This window comes from Colossoma macropomum, unplaced genomic scaffold (assembly GCF_904425465.1).
Source record: "Colossoma macropomum unplaced genomic scaffold, Colossoma_macropomum, whole genome shotgun sequence".
NCBI lineage: Eukaryota > Metazoa > Chordata > Actinopteri > Characiformes > Serrasalmidae > Colossoma > Colossoma macropomum.
In genome coordinates, this window is record NW_023496051.1 from 2,504,154 (window position 1) to 2,522,503 (window position 18,350).

Here is an 18,350-nt window from a genome sequence, read left to right on the forward strand (position 1 = left end):
TTGTCAGTGATAGTATAATAAGACGCTACTGCTTAAATACTATGTTGGTTGTGGAAATTCATGTCTTTTCCATGCACAATTACGTCTTAAGGCAAGAGTAGTGTTTGCAGTAGCGTTTACGATCTTTTTCACCGCAAAACTACAGCAACTACAGTTTTCGTCTGAGAGTCTGGCCATATCGTGCCACGCTCAAAATGACTAGGTAAGCCTGCTCTCACGTTCTGAGCCGCCTTGTTATCTTTCCAAACCTTCGGAATGCCAGAGATGAAAGCCGGAGTTCAAAACACAAGGCAGGAATATTAAAAGACTGTAAAGCCTAAATATGAGTTTGGAGGAAGCACTTTAAACCACAGTCGTGCCATCTTTCACACACAGCCCGGCACTTATCAGCTGAGAGGGAGATTATAGTCAAAGAATCCAGAACATTCCTTCTCTCTCTTCCTGTAAACCCTGCACAGAGAGAATGTGGGCTTCGCAGCAGGAGCACTGATACAGGGTTAGTCTGTCGCTTTCATTACATTTTTGCCAGTCCAATTAAATACATTCTGATTATAGATTCAGATTGAGGTGTTTATTCTCACTCTACTCAACAATCTGATGGAAAATCTCTGTTTATTTGCTCACTACAAGTAATCCGATCAAAATTACATGCATGCGTCGAGAACCACTTCGTGTAGATGTTACCATGACAACAAGCTTCACGTGAGTCCAGTCAGAGTGAGATGAGCAGCAGTGAGCAGCGCTTGTGTTTTTAATGACTTTAAAATGATGTCAGACCCAGGAAAACGTCCTTCACGTGTCCTTATTAAAGAAGGCCGAGAGGAAGACGTCGTGTTCTGAGACACATAAGCTGGACGTCCGTCCCACCGCCGTCTTTTAAAGATCAGAGCATAAACTTCGTCTCCTCTGCAGACCAGTTTCTGCTCTGCCTTGTTGAACGGTATAAACTTTCACTATGACGTGACGAACATGATCAGAACGGACTTAAACTTTCAGATAGGGAATGTAATCAGATACAGGCGTTTACACGGATATTGTTCTTCTATTTAACACGTTAAATAGAAGGATCAAAGGAGCAAGTAACTGTTGTTTACAGCGACCCTGTTCACTTTCCAGATAACGTTCCTAGTTTTTAAACACTGCATCGCTGTCTTAACGTCAAATTCAAATTCGGTGAACTTTTTGCAAACAGCTGTAGTTTCCTGTCAGCCTTGAGTTCTCCACTAACGTCTGCCTCCACTCGCAAACAGTTTCAGGAGGTAATTCTCCGCAAATACGCAGGGCAGCTGGACGAAGGGCTACAGTTAAAATGGAATGTTTACAAAAATCATCATTCAATTTTAACTGTTCATAGAGAACAAGTTCACAAACGTTCACCACTGCTTGCTGAATTTGAATGCAACTCATGCTTATGGCTGGACATAGTGCTGCTCATAGATATACATACATAGAGTTCAGCCGGTCACGCCAATGGAGCCGCCATATTGGGGAGGTCAACATCGCTGCCGGACTGCATTCAGTACCATTACAGAGCGGCAGTTTAAGAAAGATACTGTACAAAATTACACTGTTTAAAGAATATTACACTCAGAAAGTGGGGTAGGATTATATAATGGAGGGAACGCAGTGATCCACACTCATGTCTGTGTGATGTTTATTGTTTATGTGATGTTTATGTGTTGATAAGGCTGTGTTGTTGGTGATTAAGAGAACTGATGTAGGTTTGTTATATTTTATTGCTGTAACATTCTTGATTTTAAATTTTGACAGGAAGAATATATTATTGTTTTATTTATCTTTTGTATTAGAGTATTATTAAAACAGTGAATTTTTTAATTAGTTATTCATCTTTACTCTCTTCATTGTTAGTTAGCAAATGCATAAAACAATCTCAAGCTAAATTTAAAAGCTGCTAGTTACATAAGAGTTATTTGGTAATTGAGCGATTCATAATATATTTGTTTCAATGATTGCACGATTATTCAACACGCCTTGGGTTAAAAATGTGTATACAACTGTACCAAATACTAGCATGTGTGCACAGAGGTGGGTGACAAAAATATAATATCGCGATACTTCAATACGTTTTCATGATACACGACATATCGCAATATTTATTTTTTATGACGTCATTTGCAACAGATGAAGCAGCGCAAAATTTAGAACAAACTACATTTCATTCAGTGCTACTCTAAATCCAATTAGGACTGATGTTCCTCTTTTTCATCTAATATGCAGTTGGGAAGTGTTTTTTAAGTACTGACAATATTCACAATATACACAGAAAAGCATACTGTGACAAATTAATCATGATAGCGATAAATTCTGTTAGAATTCCCAGCTCTAGCTGTGCAGCACTGCCAATAAGAGTCAGAGAGTGAGCCTGGAAAGGTGAGGACTGTAAGGGTCTCTCCCTTTCCCATCCATCCAGTCTGAGAGCTCTATTCTTTTCTGGGTTAGCCTCATTCCCACCCCCAGATCATGCCTGGAGTGCTCTGGGAACCACGCACACGTACACACACATTACGATAACCATCTGTGTCATCTGCGCTCAAACACATCTGTGTAAACACGCGCTGAGTGAAGCCCACCCCCGCAGACCATAATGGGTATAGTATGTCTGTACAGTCGGGAGACAGGTTTTCTCCTCAGGAAGGCTCAGGAAAGTCGCCGTTTAAAGCAAAGAGCAGGTCGCTCTGGGACCGATGAGTCTACCTCCAGCGCTCGCTGCACTGTTTTCAGCTCAGCGTAGAGTGACAACTGCAGAGGTGTGGACTCAAGTCATGAATTTGATTACTTGAGACTCGACTCGAGAAAATCGAGAAAGACTTGGGACTCGACATTGACTTCAACACCAGTGACTCTGACTCTGAGTTGGACTTGAACCTCGTGACTTGGAAAGACTCTAAGTCTGGAAAGTCTGATTGTAGACAGGACTCTGGATTGGATTCGCTTCCTGCCGTATAAACAGCAACGCCGTCAAATGGCTGTTACTGTGCTGAAGTTGACTTTTTTGTGAAATTTTCTGTTCCACCTTAAATGCTGCAGCAGTCAGGCACAAGAACATAACTGCTGCACCATTTAAGGTGGAACAGAAAATTCAAATAAGACACTGACAAAAACAGTCAAAATATTCAGATTCTGAAAACTTGCCAAATTCTCCCAAGAGATTAGTGGAAAAACTAAACTGTTACGAATTTCTCAAACCAAAGACAAACTCTGGAGCAGTGGAAATTCTGTGGAGTGATGAATCGCGCTTCTCTATCTGTCAGTCTGATGGACGAGTCTGGGTTTGGCGAATGCCAGGAGAACGTTACCTGCCTGACTGCACTGTGCCAGCTGTAATGTTTGGTGGAGGAGGGATGATGATATGGGGTTGGCCTAGAAACCCTTAGTAGAAAGGAAATCTTAATGCTTCAGCACCAAGACATTTTGGACAACTGGTTCCAACTTTGTGGGAACAGTTTGGGGAAGAACCTTTTCTGCAGCTCCATAAAGGCCTGGCTGTGTGAGTTTGGTGTGGAAGAACTTGACTGGCCCTCACAGAGTCCTAAACTCAACCCCATCCAAAACCTTTGGGATGAAATAGAACGGAGATTGTGAGCCAGACCCTCTCGTCCAACATCAGTGTCTAACATCACAAATGCTCTTCTGGATGAATGGGTGAAAATTCCCACAAACACTCTCCAACATCTTGTAGAAAGCTTCCCAGAAGAGTGGAAGCTGTTATAGCTGCAAAGGGGGGATGAGTCCATATTAATGCCTATGTATTTAGAACGGGACGTCATAAAAGCTCCTATGGGTGTAATGTGTAAGTGTCCCAATATTTTTGTCCATAAAGTGTATTTTGAACTGTACTAACAAGCATTATGCATAATGTTGCTGAATGATTCGATTTAAACAGCAACACAAACTTTAAACCACAGATTAAATTCAACAGTCGTGCTGAAAGAGCCAGCAGAGCTCAGAAAGGGACTCATTCAGGAAGCGCTCCACTCAGCAAATTCAGTCAGGCCTTTCAGAGAATGCTGTGGACAGCAGTCTGTGTGTGTGTGTGTGTGTGTGTGTGTGCGTGTGTCCAGGTCAGCGCCCAGTCAAACTTTAAAGATGGCCTGTTGTTTTAAAACAGACAAGCAAATAAACGCTACAATAAACTCATAATTAGTTTGATCGAGTTTGTGTTTATATCCTCTAACTGGTCACTCAGATATAGCTCGATGCTGTAGATCCTGGTCGGGGTCAGAGTCAGTTAGATAACCGCGCCCCTTATGTAACATAACTGACCAGTGTTGTGACGGCTACTGTCGCTGTGTGCTGGTTTCCACCGCGCTCATTATGTAAGAACGCTAGCCGCTCGACTTTCGAAGTGACCCAACACAATGAGCGTTTCTATCTTTACAGGACGAGCCGCAGTCAGAACTGGAGGGGGTTTCGGGGTCGGGGTGCGGACTGGCCTGCAGATGCCTTCATTAAAGCGCAAGGGCATGTCCTCCACCAGTTTACGCAATGGTGGATCATTAGAGCTTCAGGCAGACACGCATACAGAGCTCTGGCTGGCAGTCATGTCAAGCATCAGGTCCAGGGAAGTCTTGGCTCTGCTGTTCATTGAAACACTGAGGCCTTGTGTTGTAGCTACCAGGCTAAGCTAGTGCTTTCTCTTATATCAGTCTCAGATCAGTCAAACAAGAATAGTGGCACACTTTTTTTCCAACAGGCATCCTCGATCTCGAACTTGCCTGGTGGGCAAAGGCCTTAATATTTAATATTATCTTTAACATGTTAACTGTTGCCCCATTTTTGCCTGAAATGGCGGACCCAAAGTAAAAGGGGGCGCTGTTCTTACATACTTTGGGCTACAGTCATGATCTTGGTCTCAACTGAAAGGTTACACGCTCACGTTTTTTGTCACCAAACATCAGAATAATTGTATGAATTACTGGAACAGAGTAACAGAGGCTAGAATGGTGGAGTTTATTTTATAGATCTTTAAACTGATCTCTGACTCTTGCTGTGTTATCAAGACCATGTTTTGGATGATGACGATGAGAGCAGCGATACTTTGAAGGGAAGAATCAACAGATTTGCCAGCGTTTCACTAATATCAGAAGTAAACCTCACAACCTCACAAACCTCTGAAAGGGTAACTTTACAGCCGCTTTTCCTCCTGGGTCATGGGGCGTGCTGGAGCCTATCCCAGCGGCCATTGAGCAGAAAGCAGAAAACACCTTGGACGGGTCACCAGTCTGTGTGTGTGAAGTTAAATGCTAGCTAGCTATAGCCTGTTTCCTCATGTAAGAATATGGCTACATTCACATTACCAGGCAAGTGTCACTAATCTGATTTTTTGCCCTAACGTGACTCAGATCTGATGTTTTCAGAGCTGTGTGGACAAATTTGATCTTTTCGAAATCCAACCTGAGCCACTTTCATATGTGGTCCTAGATCGGATACATATCTGATTCGTGGCCATGCAACCTTAAAGTGACTAAAATGCATAAACATTGTGTATCATAAAAACTTCTTGAAGTATTTTGATACTACATTTTTGCCATATCACCCACCTCCACTTGCTACTATATTAATTCATATTAATTAATATTAAATCATATGAATACATTCTCAGCACCTTTAAAGTGCTCTGTAACATTCCAGTGATACATGCACTCATTCTGACAGACCGCAACACTGGAGGTGTGGGGGGGTGATAGAGTTTCATATCACACAGAATGATGGGCCAAAGTGAGCCAAAACAACAACGGGTAAGCATATTAATGTATTTAGGTCATAACAACTCATTTATAATAATAATAGTCAACAGATTAGTCAGTTATGTATACATATATATCAGTAGAGAACCTTGACTATCAGAACTAGGCCAACAGTTCAAGCCACAAATGTCAAAAGTTGGTCAAAAACAAGGAAAAACCCATCTGTGCTAATGTCATTTCTAGCACCCCTATGGGATTCTAATAGTATGTAAGCACTAAGCTAACAGCGATGCATATTAACTTTTCCTTGTTGTTCTATATTAAACGTCTAAAGCTTGTAAAATATATTCTATTTGTTATATGTGATGCTTACAAAAGACAAACATATATTTTACCTTACTGCTAATTCACAGGGAGTCCTTCAGTAGGGCTTTAGCACAAGATCTGCTGTCACTGGATTACGTCTGATTAAAATGCTACAGGTTGTATTCACAGCCTGTGACGTATCTAGCACTTCAAGAATTCCTAGAAAGATGACTATTCTCACAAATCTGGCCCCAACCACTGTAAATCCAAACATGATTGGTTGATTCCACCGTCAGTTCCTAATTATGTTAGTAGTTAATGTAATGTGTCAGGCCTTCAGTTCAGCTCCTGAAGTCCTAACCAATGGGAGAGCTTGCTTGGCTGTATCTACCTAGACACTACTATAATCCTTGTGTTTCCAACTAAAACTTAACAATGAAATAACAGTCCTACAGAATTTAAATATGAATCTATTAAATAAAAACAAACTAAAAACAACAGACATTTATTTTTTTTTATTCAACAGAAATCATTAGGCCTATTCTGAAGGCCTAAAGGCCCTGAGGGTTCCCCTCTGATACAAATAATCATTAAATGAGGTCATAAATTGACCTGGACATGGCTGAGGTGTCCCAGCCCCCCATCATCGAACAGCTAATTGGGCGTTTGAACGGCCCTGCTCATAAATGATTCAGAGACACTAGAGCTAAATTGAATCCAGAGACGATCCGTCAAAGCGTAGAGAGGAAGTCTGCTCAGGCAGAACAAACGGGTCAGGATTATTGGCCAGGTATGTGTTCACTAAACCACTTCAATATGCTTCCTTCTTGCTCTCGCCGGAGACATCCATCCATCAACCCGAGGAGGAAGCACTGCGGTAGCTGTTAAAAGGGCAAGCATATTCGCGTATTCAGGTCATGCCCATAAACGCACTCTACCTTCAAACATATTCATAAACCATTCCGGCAATTATGAAAGCCTAGGAAGCAAGAAGGAGGTCAAACAGCAGACATTCCAAACTCGGCAGTCGGATCTGTCTGCATACTTTTGTGAAATTCACGCACCATTAGCTCCAACTGCTCACTTTTTTCGGAGTACTTAAAAGAAGACATCTGAGCGCTTAATAAACCGTCTTCTCTGATAGCAGCGGTTTAGTCTGCGCTGCTGTGCGATCGTGTGTTCTCTGCAGCGCTTGCTAAAAGCCTCTAATCTGGTTTCTGTTGACTCTGCTTAAACGAGACAGAGCTTGACAAACAGCATCACCCTCATACGCCAGATACAGCTGCAACAGTGTAACGATGGTCGGTCTGCACGCACTGACGCAACATGGCAGGCAAACAGAAACAGGTCAGGCACCAGAGACGGCAAACACGATATAAAAGGCAGAATGAGGCCTGCAATGACTTCTAGACAAAAGTGAGGCAGTCATGATTACTCAGTTAAAATCGATTAAAAAGAACTGATTCAAATTTACATTCTCGATGAATCAGCTTAGCGTAGTGTCTTGGGTAGAGATACACCGAATATATCAATAAAATCAGATAAATTTGATAGTTGAAATCTATGAATATGAAGAAATTTGAATAACGGTTAGCGTCACACAGAACGATGGGCCACAGTGAGCCAAAACAACAACAGGTAAGCATATTAATGTATTCAGGTCACAACAGCTCATTTATAATAATAATAACAGTCAATAATAAGTCAGTTTTATATATATAACAATAGCAAAGCTTGACCATCAGAACTTTATCGTTAGAAAAATGTGATGTATCAAAAATACATACTGCTGAGTTTGGTTAACTACAAGAGTACTATTAGGATAACTGAATGTGTTGCATGCAACTTTGTTTTTGAATTGCATCCTGTAAATGTCAAGTTGCACAGAAATTATGTTGCTGGCAACTCACGACATGCTAACTATTAGAATACTATTAGGATAACTTAATGTGTTGCATGCAACTTTGTTTTTGAATTGCATCCTGTAACTGTCAAGTTGCACTGAAATTATGTTGCTGGCGACTCACGACATGCTAACTATTAGGGTACTATTAGGATAAATGAATGTGTTGCATGCAACTTTGTTTTTGAACTGCTTCCTGTAACTGTCAAGTTGAACAGAAATTATGTTGCTGGCAACTCACGACATGCTAACTATTAGAATACTATTAGGATAACTGAATTATTAATAACTATTATTAATAATTATTGTAACTGCCAAGTTGAACAGAAATTATGTTGCTGGCAACTCACGACATGCTAACTATTATAATACTATTAGGATAACTGAATGTGTTGCATGCAACTTTGTTTTTGAATTGCTTCCTGTAACTGTCAAGTTGAACAGAAATTATGTTGCTGGCAACTCACGACATGCTAACTATTAGAATACTATTAGGATAACTGAATGTGTTGCATGCAACATTGTTTTTGAACTGCATCCTGTAACTGTCAAGTTGCACAGAAATTATGTTGCTGGCAACTCACGACATGCTAACTATTAGAATACTATTAGGATAACTTAATGTGTTGCATGCAACTTTGTTTTTGAATTGCTTTCTGTAACTGCCAAGCTGTACACAAATTATATTGCTGGCAACTCATGACATGCAACTAGTTGCATGAAAGTTTCACTGCGTAAAGCCAGCCTTATATATTGTGATATCGCCCACCCCTACATCTGCACAGCCAAATAGAAACTGGAGGAACTGTAGTTTCCTTTAACAGTTACCGGCTGTATTGACTCACGTTCCCCTGACAGTAAAGTCGGTAATTTACGACAATCTCTACATTCACCTCACGCTGGCTTTCCTCAGAGTTCAGGCAGGGTTCGAGTGCTCAGAGGAAGTCCTGCAAGGTCAACCTCTTCTCTCTCACACATAAAACACAAGCTGGATTTCTCATGAACCGGAGGCAACAAACTGTGTACGCTCCATGTTAGCGAGAGTTTCCTTTCGTTTCCTATTTTACTGCCAGTAATGTTTACCTATTGTGTTAAAGAGACTGGACTATTAATGAAACTGGGATTTGGTTTGTAAATAAATCCAGACAGTAACATTTGGAAGAATTCAAATACTTGCGTACACTGCAGAAGCCTGCTTAAGCCACATAAACTCTTCCATGCTAAGCAGCCTACTCATAAATTGAGGCCAGCCAGGAACTGCTGTTGGGGAAAAGGTCATTGTTAAAGTTGTAAACACGTAGTGACCTTTGTAATCCCCATTCACCCCCCCCCTCCACGCCCTTCTCACCCAGCCCCACCCTGCACCACACACACAGTCTAGCAGCACTGTGGTTTTTATGGCCTGTTACAGTAAAGCAGGGCAGCTGTGAAGGCTAAAAAAATAATCTTCAAGCAATAATCTAATTTATACATTATCCCAAATGTAGCTGATTTCCCAGAGAGATTCCCGGATTTTATCCATACTTTATAGGGCTGTAATGATTCAAAATACTCATAATTCCTTCCGATACGTTTTCACTGATAGTTTATTACACCATTATTACACCATTCAACATTATAAAAGTACAATATCTGACTAAATATTTGTGCTTAACGCTTTAACCACAAGCTAAGATGTTAGCTCCAAGCTAACACAATAGTCGTATGCTGTGACAAAAACTCAATACAGTATGACGCGCTGTGCTGTTACCTTTTTAAGTTGGCTTGATGAAGCCAACTTTCTGTTCTTCGTTTTATTATTCTTCAAATTCTTCTTCTATAGTGTTTGCACAGCATTCGTTCAAACTACCTGGAATAACAGCAAAATTTTAGCAACCACTCGGGACACCACCACAATGGCCTAGCAACAACTTAGGCCCACCTGGGATACCGTTACAATGGCCTAGTAACATCTTACCAACCACCTGGGATACCATAGCAGCAGCTTAGCAACACCTTAGCAACCACCTGGGATACCATGGCTAAAGCCTAGCAACACCTTAGCATCCACCTTGGATTCCACAGCAAGATCCTATAACAACATATTTGCAACCATCTGGAATAACAGCAAAACTTTAACAACTACCTGGGATACCATCACGATGGCCTAGCAACATCTTAGTAACCAGTTGCGATACCATAGCAACAGCCTAGCAACACCTCAGCAACCATCTGAGGTACCCTAGCAACAGCCTAGCAACACCTTAGCAACCACATTGGATTTCATAGCAATATCCTATGGCAACATTTTAGGAGCCACTTGGAATAACAGCAAAACTTTAGCAACCGCCTGGGATACCATCACAATGGCCTAGCAACACCTTAGCAACCACCTGGGATACCACAGCGGCAGCCTAGCAAGACCTTAGCATCCACTTGGGATACTATAGCAACAGCCTAGCAACACCTTAGCAACCATCTGAGATGCCCTAGCAACAGCCTAGCAACACCTTAGCATCCACTTGGGATACCATAGCAACAGCCTAGCAACACCTTAGCAACCACCTGGGTTTTCATAGCTACAGCTTTGTCAAACCAACTTAACTTTCTCTCTTCTACTTTTAACTGTTAGCTACATAAATATTGTGGCTTCAGTGCAAAACTAAAGAGGCAAACCTCAAACGTTTCACTGCTGAAATATGTAGAATTAGAATGCTGTGTTCGTCCACTCACTAACTAAAACACACAATCTGTGTCCTGTGCTGTGTTAGTAAACTTAGACTGAGCCTCAGGGTGGCCGCGGCGCTCGGTCAGCAATTCCTGATTGGAGCTTTAAACAAAGGGGAGCACCATTAAGGTCAAAGCCAATTGGGAGAGATAAAACTGAACTGACATGAGACATATCGATGTCTCCTGAACCATGACACACACACACACACACACACACACACACACACACACACACACACAGAGAGATAACGGTGGTTAGGGTGGTGGCCTCGTCCTCTTCCTGTACACTTTAATTCCTTCTGCATGAGCGCTCTTGTGTTTTGTCTATGCAAATCAGTGCAATGGCTTGAACAGAGCCCAAATGTCACTCTTGAGCACCCGCAAGCCTGCCAAACAAACAAGGATAGCGCCCCTCATATCACCCCCCCCGACCCCACAAACTAATTTTTTTCACCACCAAATGAAAAAGTATCGGTTATACCTGAAATCCCATAGACAAAATATTGGATTTGTCAACTCACTGCACAATGTCTGTACAATTTTTCATTAAAGTATCCCCCTTTTCAGTGTCCTCCCCTGTACGCCCGGCATCCGTTATCTTTATCAGAGGTGTAATAACTTCTGGATGATGTCTTTGTTACCGTATCACTGATATCTCTGTAAATTCTTTGATCTCTCTATTATAAGAGAAGAAAAAACAAGCTTAAACTTGAAACTACGTAAGTGCAGGAGTTTTATTCCAAGTAGTTTTGATCATTTTTAATGGTCCATTCATCATGAAATGGTCAGACAATGTAGGACGAGTTTAGACTTCCAGTATTTATGTAACATTGACTACACATCTGTAAATGAACTGAAACTGAACACCTGCACTGATGCAAATATGACATGTGGATTCATGAGGCGTGAAAATAAGAGTCCTTCCAAAAGAAAAACGTTTAGTCACTTTTTAATACGAAACACTGACTTTAACATACAAGAAATACAAGAAAGTTCATGCCAGAAGTTGTTGTGCTTGGTTGTGCAGCTTAAATCGTTTCCACTTCCTGCTAGGTTGTTGCTAGGCGGTTGCAAAAGTATCCCTGGTGGTTGCTAGGGTGGTGCTAGACAGTTGCTATGGTATCCCATGTGGTTGCTAAATTGCTACTAGGCAGTTGCCATGGTGTACGGGGTGTTTATTTAGTTGTTTGTAGGGAGTTGCCAAGTGTTAGCTACATGTTGTTGAAACATGAATGGGAGTCTACGTGAGGAACAAGGGATGAAAAAACAACACAGAGAGGATACCACAGCAACAGCCTAGCAATACCTTAGCAACCATCTGAGATACCCTAGCAATGGCCTAGCATAACCTTAGCAACCACCTTGGATTCCATAGCAATATCCTATGGCAACATCTTAGGAACCACCTGGAATAACAGCAACACTTTAGCAACCACCTGGGATACCATAGCAAGAGCCTAGCAACACCTTAACAACCACCTTGGATACCATAGCAATATCCTAGCAACACCTTGGCAACCACCCCGAATTCCATAGCAATAGCCTATAACAACATCTTAGCAACAACCTGGGAAACCATAGCCACAGACTAGCAATACTTTAGCAACCACCTGGGATACCATAACAACAGCCTAGCAACACCTTAGCAACCACCTGGGATACCATAGAAAGAGCCTAGCAACATCTTAGCAACTGCCTGGGATACCATAACAACAGCCTAGCGACACCTTAGCAACCTTGTGGGATAGCATTGCAATATCCTAGCAACACCTTTGCAACCACCTTGGATTCCATAGCAATATCCTATGGCAACATCTTAGGAACCACTTGGAATAACAGCAAAACTTTGGCAACCACCTGGGATACCATCACAATGGCCTAGCAACACCTTAGCAACCACCTGGGATACCATCACAAAGCGAGACATAGAGGATTGTGGGACAGTATGGCTGTGGATTAGAGCTTGGGGACCTGCCCTGAGTGAGTAGATGCATTTTGGTGTCTGTCGGGCAAAGTAAAACCAGCACTGGGGTTTGGGCGAAAATGAATGGGACTTTATGGGAGGAACGAGGGATGAAAAATAACACACAGAAAAGTGTGGCTGTGCAGTAGAGTTTGAGGTCCTACCCTTAGCGAGTACGTGTAGTTTGGTGGCTGTAGGGTAACGAAGTAATAGAGTTTGTGCGGTGACGAAAATGAACGGGACTCTATGGGCAGAAGCGAGGGATGGAAAAAATTCGGAATTTAACGAAGATTGAACAAAAGCTGTGAATCTGATCAAAAAGCTGTATCTAAACCCGAATCACACAATCAGACTGGACAATCTGGAGGGGGAACGGTGTTGATATCTCGAAAACTGCAGGACGAGTTACGCGGCAACGATCCGACAGACAAAATAAGAATAAAAGAGAAGAAGAATATAAAACAAAGAACAAAATAATAATGATAAACCTTTGAAATTGGGGAGCAGGGAAAGTGTCAGTGTGACCTGGATGCACTTTGAATGGGAAGTTTTGAATGGGAAGTAACCGTTTGGGTGACTATTGACTTCCTCTGTTTGTTAGCAATGTTAGCAGCTCCTAGACACCAAATGTGTCCTGTCTGATCAGCTGCATTTGGGGTTAAGTGGAAACTCACATAAATAAGTTTTCCTGCCAAACGTTTCCTTTAGCGTAGATAATTTCACATAATACCAACTACCAACACAAGCACTGCAAGGAGTTTACATGCACGGCACAACTGTTAGCCAGATTCAACATGTTACTTGTTATTTGTCACGATAATATAAAAACACTGGGCTACAACTTTTTCAGTCACCCCATTTACTCCCTTTGTTTAGAGAGGGGTGATCATTTTATTCGCCCCACTGCCCTGCAGAACCTAGCTCTGCTCTTTCTGCTCCATAATGCGGAACATGGAGGGAAATGAGACTCGAACAGCTGCACGACCTTCCTGATCAAAAGCTCCCCAGCGTCTCGCTCCTTTTCAAACGAATGCCCCGGGATATGCTTCCTGGCTCCTTGCCAAGGCCAATAACCAGGCCTTCAAAGATCAGAGACGCTGTAAAAGTATGGGACGTCTGACTTCAGCGGGTTACTGACCTGAACGAAGACAGTAAAGACTTTGTTCCTGTTGACTGGTCTGACGGATCACCCTCTCGGCCCACCTCTGACACCCCCAGCACACTTCACACCCAGGTGACACTCACTCTATAGCGCAAAATGAAATTTCAGACTTTGGTGACAAAAGAGATGCATCTTGTAGTGACACTGACCACTGTATTGGCCTTGTTCTCATAACAGCGATACTGTTATATAGTGAGTAAGTGTTAGCCAGAGGGGGGTGGCCAATGCTTAAGTGTATTGGTACTTAATTTAAGTAATAATTCTTAATGATTTACTTAAATAATCTAGCCAAAACAACAAAACATGTAGCTGTAAAATGTTCCTATTAGCATAGGAACCTAATTTTAGACTCTGTTCTCTACTTGTTGAGACCCTTTTGGAGAGGGGGGGTGTGAGGGGGGGTTGCTGGAAACACCCTGTACAGGCCGCCAGTCCATACATATTCACACCTAGGGGAAATTTAGCATCTCTGATTGGCCTGACTGTATGTCTTTGGACTGTGGGAAGAAAGAGAACATGCAATCTCCACAAAGAAACGACCCTGGTCATCTGGCTGGGGAATCAAACCCAGTCCCTTCTTGCTGTGAGGCGACAGGTATAAGCAACAGTAAAGCAGCCCGGGGCAATCAAATTAAAACAAAAAACATTACTTCATTAACAGCTACCAGCGCTGCTCTGTAGCCGACCCGGCCCGTCTTCAGTGATAGCAGAGGAGGGTAAAGTTCAGCTCCTCACTGCTGGGCTTTAGTTACATTTAGGGCATCATATGCTTTTAAAGAGGGGCAATTATTTATTATCGCCCACCCCTAATTCTTCAGTGATGTGAAGCTGAAGTCAGATATTCACCAGCTTCTTGTTCGAATTTTCCAGTTCCGCCTTAAATGCTTTAGGCGTCAGAACTGCTGGACCATTTAAGGTGGAACGGGAAAGTTAGCTAGCTAGCTGCCGAGACATTAGTATGCTATTAGCGATTTTTTATGCTTGTTGTGAAGAAAACGACCATAATACACTGAAACGGCATTAAACTAAGATAATATAATGGTTATCGTAATTTTTTAACGGAGAAAATTCTCACATTTGTGTATTTCTTTGGTCTCTTGTTCAGCCATCTTGCTCGTTTCTTTCTTTTTTTCTCATAACACTCCGTTTGGAGTCTCTGAAAAACCTCTGTTTGGAGTGCCATGCAGCCCGAACTACCCCTCTATCTCAACAAAAATTGGGACACCCTACCCCTAGACGTGAACACGCAAAACAGAGGGCTAAGGGCTAAGTGTTAGGGGCGAGGGCTGAAATGGGATTGGGCCTAAAGCCCCCTGGAGTGAGGGACCCAGAGCTAATCCTCCAACATCAGTACTTGACCTCACTAATGCTCTTGTGGCTGAATGCAATCAAATCCTCACCGCAATATTCCAATATCTAGTGTAAAGTCTGCTGTAAAGGCAGCAAACAGAGACAAACGCCCCTGATTTCAGAAGAAATGCTGGATGAGTGTAACAGTGTAGTTACACCTCTGCTGATGTTGTTAGACTAAAACTATAATTAATTTAGTCTCTGGTCTCTTTTCCCACACTATCAAATCTCAAACGGCTCCCAACACAGTGCACTACGTCGCAATTAAAATACTGGCTCCTGCACCCGAACACTGCACCATCTGACAAATGTGAGATATAGCCATGTTTGTATAATTAAACACAGGACACACTGTTTGGGTGTAGAATTTTATAACCTAGTTAACTATATGGAGTAGGGAGCTGTTTGAGATTCACCCTGGGATTAATCCTGTTTAAGGCAGATCAGACACAAAGATTTGAAGCATGTAAGACATCCAGGACACATTTTTTACTTTTTATATGCAGTTTTACAGTGAATCATGTTGTACACATGTGTCAGGCTCCAGTCCTCGCAGGCCAAAACACTGCAGACTTCAGCACGCTGCCTCATTAAGCACACCTGATTCAGTTCATCGGCTAATTAGCAGGGCCTTCATGAACTAAATTCAGTGTCAGATGAGGGTAAATGCTAATATCTGAAGCACTTTGGCCCAGAAAGTCTCTAGTTTCACATCCCTGATGCAGTAAGTACTTTTAAAGTACAGTTTAGCCTGTTAGCAATCTTTTAGCCGTTGTCAGCAACTTAGCTTAAAAAGAACTGGGTTGTTACTTTATCAGTTCACTCTGTGGTCCAGGTGAGCAGCATTAGAGTCAAAGACAGTTCCATTAACAGCACAGAGACTTCACAACATTGCACCTCACAAAAACTGTGAGGTAAGCATATGTTACAGTGGCTTCAAACGTGGCTCAGCCAATCAAATTTTAGAACTAAAATATTAGACTTTTTCTTTATATATTCATTCATCATCTAAGCCGCTTATCCTCCTGGATCGTGGGGGTGCTGGAGCCTATCCCAGTGCGGAAGGCAGGAAGGAAACCCACATAGACACGGGGAGAACATGCAAACTCCACACTGAAAGGACCCTGGTTACCCGGCCGGGGAGTCGAACCCAGACCCTTCTTGCCGCGAGGCGACAGCGCCGCCGTGCTTCCCTTTCTTTATATACCCTGAATGTAACTGCTTTATCAGCTTCTCCCCTGCCAGACTTATCCACAGCACTTCCATCTCCATGGAGACGAAGCTCTGAACATCACTGGGTCAACGTTCTTATCTCTCCCCTCAAACAATGGTGTGTGACATTTCAGCCTCAGTCAATGCTGTTCCTCATCTTTGAATATCATGTAAAGTGACCTCGAGACCATGCAGAGACATGAGAATGAGCCACACACTCGCTCTCATTTCAAAGGGGGTGTCAAACGCCCGTTAGCTTGTCAGCCCCCGAGAGCATCACTGTCCATCCTTGATGCAAAAAACAAGGCCACGTCCTGTCCATCCAGTCTCGGTGGAAGAGGATGTGGAATCTGTTTCCTGTTCCTGAGGGAACAGTGGACAAATGTGTAGCAGAGAATGAGCCTGACAGGGACTATCAGTCACCTCGCGCATACACTATCAGTTCCCTCAGCATGCACATCCTCAGTGGAAACAGTGATGCAGCGGGGACTGTGGTCAGATAAGCCAGTGACCTGCAGCACTGAGGTATCTGTGGGTGTCTCCACTACGGCTGCCTGGAGCTAAGAAGGCTTTTGAAAGGCCTGGTTTTCAATGAAAAGCCGACTTAGGGAAGGATAAAGGCTACTAAACATAGCAGAAATTAATTCTTATTGAAATGAATTGAAGCTCAGAGTTAATGCTTCAAATGTTATTGAGAATTGGAAGGCTGTAATTTAACATGACGACTCTTACACTGTTTATGTGGGAAGACTACGTGATATTGGAAGTTGTGCAGTAAGACGCCTCTTGTAGCGTTTATATTCTACCTTCTTAGCCCAGAACAAGACATCTTAAAAATTTTTAAGGGAGCCCACAGAGAATTCTTTTACTTTTTTTTGGCACCGTATTGCTTCCACATTGGCTCTCAGTACCCAGCGCACTCACTTCTGATGCAATACATTCGAGAAAATACAGCATTGATTATACTTTTACTATTTCACTATAGAATTCACACATTAATATAAACAAATACATAAATAAAGAAACACAATTACTTGACTCGCACAATCTAAATCCCTATTCGACCTGGATTCGTTTTACCTGAGGAGGTGCTGCAATCTGAGTGATTACCAACGTGATCCGTGATCCGACATCTGCGATGTCCGCAATTTTTAACTGGTGAATTTAGCTGCACCCATTGCTGGCACTAAACTTCCCACATACAGCTTGTTGTATAATCTCCGCACAAAAGCACTGACCAATAAAAGGGGGCGCCCTGGAGCAGCCAAACATGAGCCTAAGGTCATCATGCCCAAGGAGCTTGACTAGAGGAGACCCCCCAGCACTGGGCTGTTGAGCAGTGAAACTCTGGCGTGTCCTCTGGAGTGAGTGACCCAGAACTAATCATCCAACATCAGTACTTGACCTCACTAATGCTCTTGTGGCTGAACGCAATCAAATCTTCACAGCAATATTCCTAGATCTAGTGTAAAGTCTGCTGTAATTGCAGCAAATGGGGACAAACACCCTGGTTTTCAGAAGAAATGCTGGATAAGGAGGTTGTTAGACTAAAACTATAATCAATTTAGTCTCAGGTCTCTTTTCCCACACTATCAAATCTCAAACGGCTCACAACACAGTGCACTACGCAGGAATTAAAACACTGGCTCCTGCATCCAAACAGTGCACCATCTGACAAATAGCCATGTGAGATTATCCATGTCAGATACGAATCCCACCCCCCCCAATGCCTATTTTGAAAAATGAATTTCAGGTCCTGAACAGGACTCATGCAATGTCCTAAAGTCTGCAAGTTTAAATGGTGCAAAGCATTACGCAACTAATGTACTCGGTTTCGAGTTTCGAAAGCATTACTTGTTTCCACTCTGTACGCAATCGATGACCCCGTGACCCTAAAGTGACTGATACAGAGTGAGTATGATATGAAAAGGTGTGTGTATCACTTCAAAGCCTGGCAGAGAGACCGAGCGTGAAGTGTGAAAGTGTCTCCAGATACAAACAGACGCTGTAAAAGGTTCATACTGAGCTCCATCACAA

General features: G+C 42.4%; 1 protein-coding gene across 7 annotated transcripts in view; it reads right to left on the minus strand.

The window, feature by feature from the left end:
• Window positions 1–18,350, minus strand: part of add3a (adducin 3 (gamma) a) — a 194,152-nt gene that overhangs the window by 155,704 nt on the left and 20,098 nt on the right. Inside the window, exon 1 of one of the 7 annotated variants that reach the window (XM_036565151.1) lies at window positions 9,099–9,122. The exons of the other annotated variants lie outside the window; for them this stretch is intronic. The gene's annotated coding sequence lies outside the window, so the exon portion shown is untranslated. Of the gene's footprint in view, window positions 1–9,098; window positions 9,123–18,350 lie in introns of those variants that run through there. 7 annotated transcript variants of the gene reach the window in all.